Genomic DNA, 15128 nt, shown 5'->3' on the forward strand with positions numbered 1-15128 from the left:
AAGTGAAAGAGCAAATAAAAAATGTAAAAGATAATAAAGCTCCAGGACTGGATGGAATAATTCCTGAACTATATAAGATTTCTCCTGAATATATAATACAGAAAATGATGAGTGCCTTTACTATGGTTAAGCAAAAATGTATAACACCCCCATTATGGAAATACTCAATTATCTCCCCCATATTAAAACAAGGTAAAGACCCCAAATCTTGTGATTCATATAGGCCAATTTTGTTACTAAACACTGATTATAAAATTTTTGTGACAATATTAGCTAATAGGATAAAGAAAATATTACCTAATCTAATACATAATGATCAGACAGGGTTCATTCTTCATAGAAAAGTGCAAGATAACATTATTAAATTACTATCATTAATAGACATGGCATGCAAATACAAAAAAACCCCAACTAACTATTATCAGCCTAGACATAGAAAAGGCTTTGGATTCTATTAGTTGGTCTTATCTACAAAGAATTCTGATTGGTTTTGAATTCTCCTCAGATTTTGTCAACTTATTAATGAAAAATTATAGTGGGGTACAAGCTTATGTGAAAATTGGATCATGTCTATCCTTACCACTAGAAATCCTCAAGGGAACTAGACAAGGTTGTCCTTTGTCACCATTATTGTTTGCTCTTTCAATGGAACTTTTTGCTACATATATCAGAAACAAGCTAAATATAAAAGGCTTTCAAATTAATAAGGATTATTGTCCTAAGATACAGTTATTTGCTGATGATATGTTGTTAACATTGGGTGATATTGATGGTTCTTTGCATGATGTTATAAATATCTTAAGCAAGTTTGAAATAATTTCAGGGCTTAAATTTAATCATAATAAATCCAAAACATTACTAATTAACAAAATGATTAACAACAACCTAAGAGAGAATAGCCTGTTTAGTTGGGAGAGTGATGTATTAGAATATTTGGGTGTCAGTATAAAGAGGACATGGAAAGTATCTGTTAAACTAAACTACAATAATTTAATAGCCACCATTAGTGAACTAATCAAAAGATGGAATAAAATGTTCTTCACAACGGAGGACAGCTCTCTTTAATTAAAATGATAATTTTACCTAAAATTTTATTTTATATATAGTCATTGATACTACCCCCTCCCAAAAACTTATGCTACTTAAATTTTTATGGTTCTCTTTAAAACCTAGGATTGCATATAGGTGGCACATTAGAACTTGGAACAGTAATGAGTTAGCATTTCCTAGCTTAGATATTTATTCCAAATCAGTTATAATTAATGTAATATTACATTGGATCACACCTACCTATATATCTGGCTGGAAAACAATTCATGAGATTCATATAACTGATGTCAGAACTATAGAAAATCAATTTAAGGCACAATATGGAATAAGCAGAGTTCATTGGTTTTTACGTGGATGTTGCTTATTTAATAAGAATTTTGATCATTTTTCTTATGGCATTAATCAACTATTTAATATCTTTAAAAATATAATTGATTGTAATTACATTAAACAATTTCTATTTCTTATATTCCCTATAGCATACTCCACTGATTGCCTAGATTCTTTCAACATCAATGCAATGCAAAAAAATAAAGGAAAATAACTTGATGTTCTGGCATCAGTTTATTGAAAATAAGAGTATTAAACCACTAAACTCTCTTTTATGTAGTTTTGGTAATAGTCGAGACAGTTGGTTATTTATACATTCATTATGGCAGTTTATAGAAAACAAAATGAGAGTATCAATCAACCTAGAGACTGAATCTATACCTAGTTTGATTCAGCTTTTTATTAGGTGTCTTGAAAAGACAGATAATCAAAAATTAAGTATCTCACCTATCTATAAGATACTAAGAGAAGACACTCTAAAGTTTGACTCAGATTTTTTGAATTACAATGTAAAGGTTAATGGAGATTAAATATCTGATGAATCCAAACAATTGTTATTGAATTTTATGTATTGGTACTTTTGTTCATTATATTGGAGATTGTATACATGGAAATTTATAAATAGGAGTTTCTATACTCCAGATAAAATAAATTTTATACTCAAAAACAGTGAAAGTAAATGCTGGAAATGTGATGAATTACTAGAGGCCAACTGGATTCACATGTTCATTGAATGTAGAAATGTTGTTTGATACTGGAAAGACTTCAGATATTTTGTAAATGCTTTACGGTCTGATAACTGTCATATTTCTAACTCGCTAATCCTATTCAATGTTCCTATACCTAATGTAATACCTAAATCTCAGATTCAGTTAATCTTGTCAGTTTTTGCAATTGCCAGAAAAATTTTTACTTTGAACTGGAAAAGTAAACAAGATTTGATGTTTAAAGATTTTATTAATTTAGCAAAAGTTGTTTGTAAAAAAGAACTGCAAACCATTTGCTATAGACCTCATAACATTACTCATAAAAATATAGCATGGCAAAAATTGGAAGAACTTTCGAACAAATACTGATAACTTCTCATGGATAAAATGATTGTTTATCATGGATGAATGTAAATATTGTAAACAGTTTCATTATTGTTTTATTGTATTTGTTATGTAGATTTGCGTATGTTTATAATGAAAACAAAATACATTTTTTTTGAAAAAATAAAACAATAAATCTTTTTTTGAAAGGATGCATGAATTTCATTAAGGGATACTTCAGTGTACATATTATCATATAACAAACTGACCATACAGTACTCATAGTCTAACTGATGCATTACTACCAACCCACCCTCTTTGTCGGGGCATATGAATCTTAGGTCTTTTTCTTGCCTGAGTTCATTCAACATATCAAACTCAACCTTATTCAAACTATGCCAAGGAAACTCAGATTCAAAGTTCTCAAACACCTTGCATCCATTTCACAAATTTGTTTGAATAATTTTAAAACTGGATGCAAGTCAAGATTATAAGTGCTCGAGATATGAAATAAATTAGATTCTCATTCAGATATAACATCTTTAGCCATTAAAAGATGTAAATTTAATTTACTCATATATAATTTCAGTTCACTAATAACCTTAGTAATGTCCAACCTCTTGCCAGGGACAAATAATTGACCCCTGCAAAATAAGTCTGCTTGCATGCAAGTAAATTTAAATCCTAAAATCATGAGCTGTGTTAAATACAATGTTTGTGCCTTTCGGCTTTTCCTGGTTAGGGGTCGCCACAGCGGAACTCCCGTCCGCTAATGATTGGCAGTTGATTTTTACATACCAGCTTGCCAGGCCTGACGCACAACCTTCAACGAAGGTAAGCTCATTCAGGCATGTTTCCTCGCAGAAGACACTCTAGCTGAGAATCGAACCAGACAGCGTCTTACTGTGAGGTGACAACGCTACCGCAGCACCACCACCGTGGGTACAGCTGTGTTAAATACAATATTAACTTTATTTTCTAGTCATCTCATGTGTCGGCATTGGTTCCATCTGCTTCATCTGTCCAAGGATGAATTCCAGCCATTCACCCAGTAACCAATGAACCCAGTGATGCTCATAATAAAGGTGAGAAAGACATGCCCTGGGATTCAGTAACCTCCGTGTAGGCATGTGTGCATGGTGATGCACGGTGAATGGCAGTGCTAATTACATACTCAGACTGCGCACCAAGTTTAAACATAAATTAGCATGATTTAATGGCAGGCAACAGTGTTGCTGGATAGGAAACTGTGTAAAACAACATGGATAGCAATACTGTTTAAGCAAAGCACAGTCAGTTACTGTGTTTGTGTGGAATGCCACAGTGATCACCAGGGCTGAACATATACAAGTTTCCATAGCTCTCAATCTCTTAGTGCAAGACACTGGATAAAGCCCAACATATTGGGGGGCAATGACTCAGAAATAGGGACAGTTTCTACATATTTGCACATTAGAAATGTGCTAGAGTAATAAGAGGTTTGTGTTAAGATACATTTTCTGAAGGATTTGAAGTCTGAAACTCAAATGTATGTAATTACTGAGTCACATCAGTCTTGAGATCATCCCAGTGATATGGAAGAAAACCACAAATTCTATAAGGAACAGACCAAAAAATATAAGGCAAAAGTCTGGGCATATTGCTAAAATCTGGACAGTGGAGAGGTATGATATGGAGATGGGCCAAACACAGTACAGGACAGTGTATGCCATGCAGAGTATTGTGAAATCCCATTCCTGGCATTCTGTCCTGATGTTGTATAAATTATATGTAAGGGTACATGGACTGCCATGTAAAATAAACACTCAGGGTATGTGTGTGCCTTCAGTAGGGACACACAGATGAACTGTAGGAATGAACACAGGGAAAGATGACAGGTGAAACAACCTAATGTACAGCTGATGAGGGCATGTCGATGGAAGACAGTTGTAGCAGCAAAACCAACCACGTATCAATATGGTACAATAGGGACTTCACAGAGAAAATGTGTATTATGTGACTGTCACATAAGGTGACATAACAATGGGGATGGTGTCTGAGAGAGATGAGCATCCTTACATGAAAAATGCAGAGAACATCTATCAGTGATGTTATAACAATTTGGGTAGGGTGCATATTGTGAAGCTGTGCAAACTGAATTGCCTGAATATGAGTGTAGTCTCAGCAAAGGTCTCCAGCAAGTGGGACACAGGTAAAGGCTCATGGACAACATTAAAAGAATCACTCACAATCATGGACAATATCAGAATAATACCACCAGTAACCCTGTGTCTCTGACATAACATGTGATTTACAGTGATCAGAGAGGGTTCTGTACAAACACACTTATACAACTATTATGACATGTCTGCACTCTCTGAGGGTAACCACACACACTATTCACTAACATCTGCTGGAGGTGTTAGGAATGACACTGCTATACCTGTATTTGACATTATGATCAATGCAGGCTAGTTGACTGGTGTGGATGGCGTATACATATGGCACAATCCACACTGTCAGTCACAAATGTTGCCTATGCCATTAATGTTGTCAAACAGCTGTGTTTGTACTGTTTGCATCAGTGGAACAGGTATCACACATGCATCTGGTATAACAACTTGATGGGGTTTCCATACCATCAGACAGTAATGTTTATGCCACAAAACGAATAATTAGGTATGGCCAGTAAGAAGTGTGACAGCTCATTGTGGCAAAGGAGGTACACTTCAGTTACACATCACTGGAAGATGTGTAATGAAGTACATGAAGTAGGGTACACTGTACTCAGTTATTGGTGTGATGAAGGCTGTGAACTATGGAGGTATTATGGCCTGTGATGTGGAGGTCCTTCACATACTCAGTGGTTGTGATACATACAAGGGAGTAGTCAGCACTGTGGCCAGATACTGGTGGACTTTCCACATACCATCTACCCTAGGATACAGGTCACATACCTATTGGACTGATTATAGGATGTGATGTCTATGTTATACTTGGGCTGTGTGTTTGGTTTCCTGATGTAACAAATCTCCATCTTTGTGTGTCATTGTAGGTGTTGTCATGGCTGTGGCAGCAATCTTTGGTGTGTGTTGATATTGTCTGTATTATAGTAATATCACAGTTGGAGTCGATTGCTCACAATCTGTAGTCCTTCAGATAGCTGTTTGGACACAGGATGTGTATGTCATTTTTGATGTCTGTGACTTAAATAATGGACTGGAAAGGGCCTATCAGATAGCCCTGATGTATGGATCTGATTACTGGACCCAAAATATAGCTCACTTCACACATTTTAACATATTTAGATGCCATGAATGTGATCCACTGGTCTTTCCACTTGGTGATATAGGTGTTTATGGCCACACATAACAGTAAATACCTCAGCATGGATTTGTGTCAAATGCCTAGGACCTGTCAAGTTTAAAAGGATGATAGTGTTGTTGTCATGCATGCCCTCGATGACCTTTGAGAACATCTAACAAATGTAACAGACATGATGTAGCATTAACAACGCATATGCTGTACACAGCAGGGATACTACTAGTGTCCATTTAGTAAAATGGCCATCATGACATGTTGGTCCAACTCACATATGAGAATAGTCAGGATGTATCTACAAATGCTTGCATCAGATGCTGTCTTCCCACCAACTCTTATGAATGCATGTTGATGTACACCCTTCTACAGGAACATAGTCTGTGTGCAGGCTGTGTTGAAGTATGTATTCAACCGTGTCAGGAAGATGTGTATGTGCTGAGTCACTCGATTGGCAATCTGTGATGTTGTCACAGCCCATTGATTCTGTATAATAGGCTGCATGAAGGTAAAACAATGCATACTGGCTATCCTGATCTGGCCTAGGGTTTGGGCATAATCCATCATGCATGTATCATTAAGAAACTCAGCGAGCTGGGGATTAACCCTTACATCAGTAGATGGGTAACCAGTTGGCTCACTGACAGATACATAATGTGAAAGTTGGTGAATCAACCTGTACCTGTACAGCTGTCCTCACTGGCATACCCCAAGGATCTCTGCTTGTCCCTTTACTGTTTGGACTTTATTTCTTGACAGTTCAGGCTAAAGTATACATCATTTGGTTTACCGCATTTGCTGATTCTTGCATACTGGGTGCAATCATTGAGTCCAACTATGATGATAACATACTACAGGAAGGGCTAACTCAGAAAAATGATTGGTGACAAAGCTACATGGTCTACAAATAAGTGCAAACATGTGTCTTTATTTTGTCCTTCTGCAAAGTGGAATTCCCTGCTTGTTACAGCACTGACAAATGTACTGCTATGGTGAAACCCAGTGATGCAAGCACTGGGAACATATGTAGATAGCAATTTGAATTTTGACCACCAAGTGTCAAGACTGGTAATGAAAGTCTATGTTGTACACATCATAAGTCGTGCCATTGTATTCAGATCTAAGGATTATATTACAGCACTTTACTTAAACCTCACGAGAACACTAATAGAGTATAATGCACTCCTTTGCATGTACCTCACCAGATGCATGCAGCAGCTGGGGATACCACTGAGGTTTCTCACCAAGAAAATGCAGGGCCTCCAAACCCTGCCATGATGTATGTGGGATGGTCTGAAAGCCATGTTCCTGTAATATGGATTGTATAGGATGAGGTGACTTCTGCCTGGCCTCCAGGCCAGTGTCTGATCCTGCCCTGGTGGAAATAGTGCACATTCATAAATCAGATATAGCTGATGACATCAGCAGTGTCTGTTGAGAAGAATATGGCAATAACAGTGTCCCAGATGCTGGTGTAAAATTCTCTCTCCAATGTCAAGCAAGGACACAAGCATAACCCCCCATTAGACTGCAGTGAGAACAGAATCTACCTACCTAAGTACACCAACTACAGAACTCTGTATTAGAGGCAAGTCTGACTTGGAATGTCTCAGACAACATTTTTATAGCTGAGGACATCACCAGTGTCTGTTGAGAAGAATATGGTCATAACAGTGTCCTACATGCTGGTATAAAAGGCTCTCTATAATGTCAAGCAAGTACACAAGCACATAGAACCCAGTTGACTGCAGGGAGAACAGAACCCCTACCTAAGTACACAGACTACAGATCTCAATATTTTATGCAAGCGCCAAAGCACAAGTCTGACTTTACAAGGCTGCAGGGCAATGTACAGTGGATGACATCTGCAGTGCCTGTAGGAGAGAAGATGTTACGAGGCCTGCATGAAATGGATGTGTAGGTATGTTCAAGTGTCAAAATACTGTCAATTCATGGGATTGGAGTGGTAACTGTAGGATACACACTTATGATCTTCTGGCTAGACACACACACAGTTGATTGCAGTGAGATCAGAACCCCTACCTAAGTACACAGACTACAGAGCTCAGTACTTTACACAAGTGCCACAACACAAGTCTAACTTTTACAAGGCTGCAGGACAACTTATAGTAGACATCAGCAGCGCATTTAGGAGAGAAAATGTTGGGATGGCTGCATGAAATGGATGTGTAGGCATCTGCAAGTGTCAAAATACTGTCAGTTCATGTGATTAGAGTGGCAACTGTAGGATACACACTTATGCTCTTCTGGCTAGACACACACACACACACACACACACACACACACACACACACACACACACACACACAAACACACACACAGTTGGCAGTGGTGAGATCAGAACCCCTACCTAAGTACACAGATTACAGAGCTTGATATTTTACGCACATACCATGGTACAAGTCTGACTTTTACAAGGCTGCAGGACAACTTATAGTGGATGACATCAGTAGTGCATGTAGGACAGAAGATGTTGGGAGGCCAGCATGAAATGAATGTGTAGGCATGTGCAAGTGTTAAAATGCTGTCAATTTATTGGATTGGAGTGGAAACTGTAGGATACACACTCATGCTCTTCTACCTAGATACACACATACATAGTTGACTGCAGTGAGATCAGAACCCCTATCTATCTAAGTCCATAGACTAAAGAGCTCAGTGTTTTACACAATCACCATGGCACAAGTCTGACTTTTACATGACTGCAGGACAAATTATTGTGGATGACATCAACAATGGATGTAGGAGAAAAGATATTAGGAGGCCTGCATAGGTTCATAACTTCATAGGTTCATAGCAGTTTACTAGGCTAATGGCCCTAGGGCCTTTAGAAGCCTAGCTGTGTAAAAACCCAAGCGCCCTTATTGAGCATAGTTAGAGGTTCATTGTTAGAACAATTTTGTGATCAGCACCAACTGCCCCTGGCCATGAGGGACACAGGTGCCACCCTAGGGTGAATTTATGATCACCCATCCAGTTGTCAAGGTTGCACTTGAATAGGGTCATTGAGGAGCACTGCTTCACATGCAGTGGGAGCCTATTGCAGAGGAGTGGTAATCACTGGGAGATACATCTGTCTCTCCAGCATATTCTGTTCATGTCACATGCTAGATTAAGATCTCTGGAGCAAGTTATTCTTGTCCCACTTGATTTTTGGATGCCCAATATTTCCAGTAGGGCAGGGTCTGACACTGCCCTATAGGTCAGACACAGGTCACCTCTCAGTAGCCTGTATGATACTGAGTACAGTGACAGGGCTCAATGTTTCCATGTATCTCATGTTTTGGAGGTCATGGATTCTCCAGGTCAGAAACCTCTGTGGTTTCTCCAGTTCTGCAGGTGTTTGGTGAGATACATACTTGTCTGTAGGTGTTCTGTCTGCTTTCTGTGTGGGCCACTAGTCTAGTTTGTGCACTGCTAAGTGTCGTGCAAATGAGATAAGCACAACAAAACCTTACATTCATTTTCTCCATTTCCCTTGTTTGCATTAAGCCATGCATTGCACAAGCAATGGCTAAAAAATAAAATAAAAGGGAAAATAGTTGAAATGATGAAAAACAATGATATTAACACTACAAATTGCTTGTTTTAATGCACATGTAATATTTCTACATAGGTCTGGATATGAAATTTCACTCCAATGAACCTTCAGAACACAGTAAGTGTGCCTTATCCCTGTTTTCCACACAAGCAGCTTTGCAGCAGGGAACTGAAATCATTATGTATACAACCAACTACAATACTATCCACAGTACTAAGAAACCACATATCAGGTATTTGTACATGTATACATTTTGGATGTAGTGCATTGAGTGATCGCAGAACTATTTATGGCGATTGCTTCTGTGTTTGCAGCTCATCCTTTATCTGACCAGTAATCTGAGACATGCAGTCTGTAAGGCATTCTATATCCTTGTCCTTAAAATGTGTGAGGATATAAAATGGCAATAATATACAGTTGTCAACAAATGAAGGCATGTATGGATGTTAATGAACAGAACCTGTGAATTGTGTGCTGCTTACTTACATTTCCAACCCTGAGAAAATTATTTATATACACTTTGTAAGTCTAACCTGACACACCCACTGGGGTCAGGGTAGTCTGCATTGCTGTTGTGTTTTCCTTCTCCCTACCAGTAATCATGCACAGTTGCAATTCATTAGCAACAACAAGGGAGTGCCTGCACTGTGTTTACACCTGATACATGGAGCCAGAAGTTTAGGATTTAGCAATTCTAATGAGTTCACACCTCATTTGCATTTTCACTGTGCTAACAGCCCTGAATCTACACCATAAAAAGGCAACCGTGTAGCTAGGGAACCTGAAGGTGAGGATATTTGTTTATGTAAAGAATACAGAAGAGGCTATTACATTGGGATGTATCTGCACAAAAGACTACTGAACTTGAAAAGATATGCTAGCACTTTTCAGCTATATGCTGCAGATGCTGAAATGTCATTTAAAAATATCTGTTTCATATTTATTTTTATAAATACAGTGAATATAAAAAGTTTACACACCCCTGTTAAAATGCCAGTTTTTTGTGATATAAAAAAATGAGACCACAATAAATAATTTAAAAACTTTTCCCACCTTTAATGTGACCTATATCCTGTACAGTTCAATTGAAAAACAAACAAATCTGTTAGGGGAAAATATAAAAAATATAAAAAAAGTACAATAAGCTGGTTGCATAAGTGCACACACTCTTAAACTAATTCTTTGTTGAAGCACCTTTTGATTTAATTACAGCATTCAGTCTTCTTGGTCTTCTTGGGTAGGAGTCTATTAGCATGGCACATCTAGACTTGACAATATTTGCCCACTCTTCCTTGCAAAAGTGCTCCAAATCTGTCAGATTTTGAGGGCATCTCTTGTGCACAGCCCTCGTCAGGTCACTCCACAGATTTTCTATTGGATTTAGGTCTGGACTCTGGCTGGGCCATTCCAGACCTTTAATTTTCTTCTGGTGAAGCCATTCTTTTGTTGATTTGGATGTATGCTTGGGGTCATTGTCATATTGAAAGGTAAAATTCCTCTTCATCTTCATCTTTCTAGCATACGTCTGAAGGTTTTGGGCCAAAAATGACTGGTATTTGGAACTGCTCATAATTCCCTCCACCTTGACTAAAGCCTCAGCTCCAGCTGAAGAAAAGCAACCCCAAAGCATGATACTGCCACCACCATGCTTCACCATAGGGATGGTGTTCTTTTGGTGAAGTGGTGTTGTTTTTGCGCCAAATGTACCTTTTGGAATTGTGGTCAAAAAGTTCAACCTTGGTCTCATAAGACCATAATACATTTTCCCAAATGCTTTTGGGAGACTTGATGTATTGTTTTGCAAATTTTATCCAGGTCTGGATGTTTTTCTATGTAAGAAAAGGCTTCCATCTTGCAACCCTACCCCATAGCCTAGACATATGGAGAATATGGGAGATTGTTGTCACATGTAGTACACAACCAGTACTTGCCAGAAATTCCTGCAGCTCCTTCAGTGTTGCTTTAGGTCTCTTGCAGCCTCCCTGACCAGTTTTATATGTTCATAGGTGTGTACTAGACTAATGGCCCTGGAGCCTTTACAAGCCTAGCTCATATGATTATCCTGGCATTATGCTACCCGACCTTAGTTCCCAGTGCCTCTGTCAAGTAGAGCCACTAGAGTGATACTCAGGGTGAATTTTCTATTTCCCATCCACTCATCAAGATTAATCTTGAAGAGGCCAATGAGGTGCTCTGTTTGACATGCATGGGAAGTCTATTCCATAGCATGGGCAGTCTCTGGGTTATGATCCTTTTCCTCCAGCATGTTCTGTTGATTGTGGTAATGAGGATGAGGTCTCTGGAGCATGTGATGCAGAGAGAATGGGATTTCTTTAGATGTAGCATTTCTAACAGAGCTGGGTCAAACATGGCTTTGTAAGTCAAGCAGAGATCACCTTTAAGTAGGCAATTTGAGACAGAGAATAGTTGGAGTTTTTTGAGTCTGTCCATATAGGACAAGTGTTTAAGGCCTAGGATCCTCTTTGTGAGGTACTTTTGCGGCCTCTGCAGTTGTTGCAGGTGTCTAGTGAGGTACATGCCAAATGGGGCATTGCACTCAATGATTGGCCTAATGAGGGAAGAGTAGAGGGAAAAAATGATCTCTTTCTTCCTGGATGCAAAACCATTAGTAATGAGATGTGTCACATAGAAGGACTTTCTGACTACAGTGGCAATATGGTGGTCAAAAGAGAGGTTGCTGTCAACCTGTGTTCCCAGATCTCTTATGACACTTTCTGTGTTCAGTGGACTACCATCAATGTGGTAATTCATGGGAATTGTTTTTTTTCCAAAGGGGATGACGAAATATTTTGGCATTGAATTTAAGGCCATGGTACTGACACCAGTCATTGGTCTCAGTGAGGCCTTTCTGTAGAATGTCAACATCACTTGGGGAATTAATAATGGCTCCCAACTTGCAATCGTCTGTGAACTTTGTCAGCCAGAGTCTCTTCATGTTGGCATGGACCTCCGAGAAGTAGATATCAAACAGGAGAGGACCCAGGACCGATCCCTGTGGGACTCCACTTATGACTGGTCAGCAGTCTGACTTGTAGTCAGCTACTTTCACACTGTGGGTTCTATCTGTGAGCCAGTTTACAACCCACCTAGTGATATAGGGGTTGATGCCTAGCTGTGAGTTTTTCTATGATTCTTGAGTGGGAATGGTATCAAAAGCCTTGGCCAGATAAAGGTAGGCTGTATGAACCACCTTGCCTTCATCCACAGCTCTGGAGAATGACTCAAAGTCGTCGACCAACTTGAGCAGGCATGATCTACCTTTTACAAAACCAAACTGTGTGTGATCCAGAATTTGGAGATTCCCTATATCCTTGTTTATCAGGTCCATGATGATGCATTCCATAGCTTTGCATATCAGACTTGTTGGGCTAATGGGGCGATAGTTCCCAGGGTCTGTAGTCGCTCCTCCTTTGTGGAGAGGGATGACTGCAGCAGTGTGCCATTTGGTAGGGGCAAAGCCTGAGGTGAGGCTGTGATTGAACAGGGCACACAGGTGAGGTGCCAGTTCACTCTGTAGTTCATGTAGAACACAGCCAGGGATAGTGTCAGGTCCCATAGAAGCTGTATTCTTGGTCTTGGATAGTGCTGTTTTAACTTGTGCAGCAGTAATACTGCATGTCTGGCAATCTACTGGTAATATGATTGGTCCTTGGGGGGGTGAGAAGGGTAAAGGTGGCACTGAATCTGTCGGCCAGTATATTGGCAATATCTGTTTGCTCGGTATAGGAGGTACCATTGTGCAGTAGCTCAGAGCAAATCTGGGTATTGCCATGGAGATTCTTTACATAACTACAGAAGGCCTTGTGATTGTCTTTATGATCTGCTGCAATTCTATTTTCATAGCTAGTTTTAGAGGATTTGATGAGGGATCTCAACTTTTTGTTGAGACTGATAAGGGAGTTTTTCCAGTCTTGGGACTTCATCTTATTCTGCATCAGTTTCCTCCTTCTGTTGTAGAGTTTGTTTATGGCAGGGGACCACCAGATTGGCTTCCTTTTTTTGGAGGAGAGCATCTTGGTTCTATTGGGTATAGCGAGGTCCATGCATTTGTGTATGTGTTCGTACAGTGCATTGATTTATGATTTGGCAGTCATGCAACTATTTCCCATTTGCATGGGTGCTGTGAAGTTAGCCATCTCTATTTTTAGGAGCCCAAAGTTAGCTTTGAAGAAGTTTTTCATGGTGATTACCTTTACGGGGGTGGGGGGATGTGGATTTCCATGGTGATTAGTTTGTGGTTGGATCTAACCAGGGAGGAGTTGACTATTGGTTTAGAGCAATGGTAGCCCATGTTAGTAATGACCAGGTCAAGGATGTTGCTACCTTTAGTGGGGGTAAGAACAAGCTGGTCCAGGGCATTGGAATTAATGAATTCCAGGAAACGTTGGCCAATTGTACTGGTACATGAGCGGTTTACCCAGTTAATGGCGGGGTAGTTGTAGTTGCCTAGTAAGAGAGTGGTAGGTTGGACCCTGATATTCTCCGGGGTGCTTAGGAACATGGAGTGTGAGTGAGTCTTGGGACATGGTTGGGGACCTGTAACAAGCTACGACCTGAATCGCTGTCTTACCTAATGTTAGCTGCATCTGAAGTATCTCTGATGCGTTATGTTGGGCTACCAGTCTGGAGGTATGAGCATCCTTTATGAATATGGAAACACCACTGCCTTTGGAGCATTTTGAGATTTAGACTTCTAGCATTGAGCAGCATGACCCTCAGATTGCATTTGTTTGTAGATGTTATGGTGGTAATTTGGTCTTTGGAACACTGCCCAAAAAAGGGCACTAAAGGGGTGGCAGGAGCCTTGGCCAGTATCTTTTCTTTTCATCAATTTTGGAGGGATGTCCAGTTCTTTGCAACATCACTGTTGTCCCATATTTCCTCCACTTTTTGATGACTGTCTTCACTGTGTTCCATGGTATATCCAATGCTGTGCAAATTTTTTTGTACCCTTTTCCTGACTGATACCTTTCAAGAATGTGATTCCTTTGATGCTTTGTAAGCTCTCTGAGAAGCATTGCTTTTGCTGTAGCAGGCAACTGAGTACATGTCAGGAAAATCCTACTAGGACAGCTGAACTTTATTTGGGATTACTCAGAGTCTCTTTAATTGATAGCAGGTGTGTACTCAAGAAGACTGAATGCTGTAATTAAGTCAAAAGGTGCTTCAGCAAAGTATTAGTTTAAGAGTATGTGCAACCAGCTTATTGTACATTTTTTATTTTTTATATTTTTTCCCCTAACAGATTTGTTTGTTTTTCAATTGAATTGTACAGGCTATAGGCCACATTAAAGGTGGGAAAAGTTTGGAAATGATTCATTGTGGTCTCATTTTTTTATATCACAAAAATCTGGCATTTTAATAGGGGTGTGTAAAGTTTTTATATCCACTGTATATTATGTAGCAAATGCTACTGTTATCTGTATGCATTACTTAGAAGTGTACTGATGGCATGGGGATGTTTGTTGGGGTATTTCACAAGTATACATGATTGGAAATAGCTTAAAATGGAATGTTCTATATTGAATCTGACATGTTTCAGGGACAGTTCTTTTGATAGCATGTTTAGCATTTCACTGTTGGTTTGTTAGCAAAATGTGTCATTTGCCTATTTTTTTTGAGGGGGGGGAGAAAAGCTGCATTTCTGTTTTGGCACAAACAAGGATATGTTGCTACTGTTACTCTCCCTTGTCTTTCATCCAATCTTGCTTTATGTGTGAATATGATATGTTACAATCACACAATTCTTGTTAATATTTCAAATATCTAGACTTTTTTTTGTTTCTCCAATGGGTAATACTGAAATGCTACTTTTTTTATTATCTGGGAGCAGGTAT

This window comes from Protopterus annectens, chromosome 14.part0, assembly GCF_019279795.1.
Source record: "Protopterus annectens isolate FY-2018-M chromosome 14.part0, PAN1.0, whole genome shotgun sequence".
NCBI lineage: Eukaryota > Metazoa > Chordata > Ceratodontiformes > Protopteridae > Protopterus > Protopterus annectens.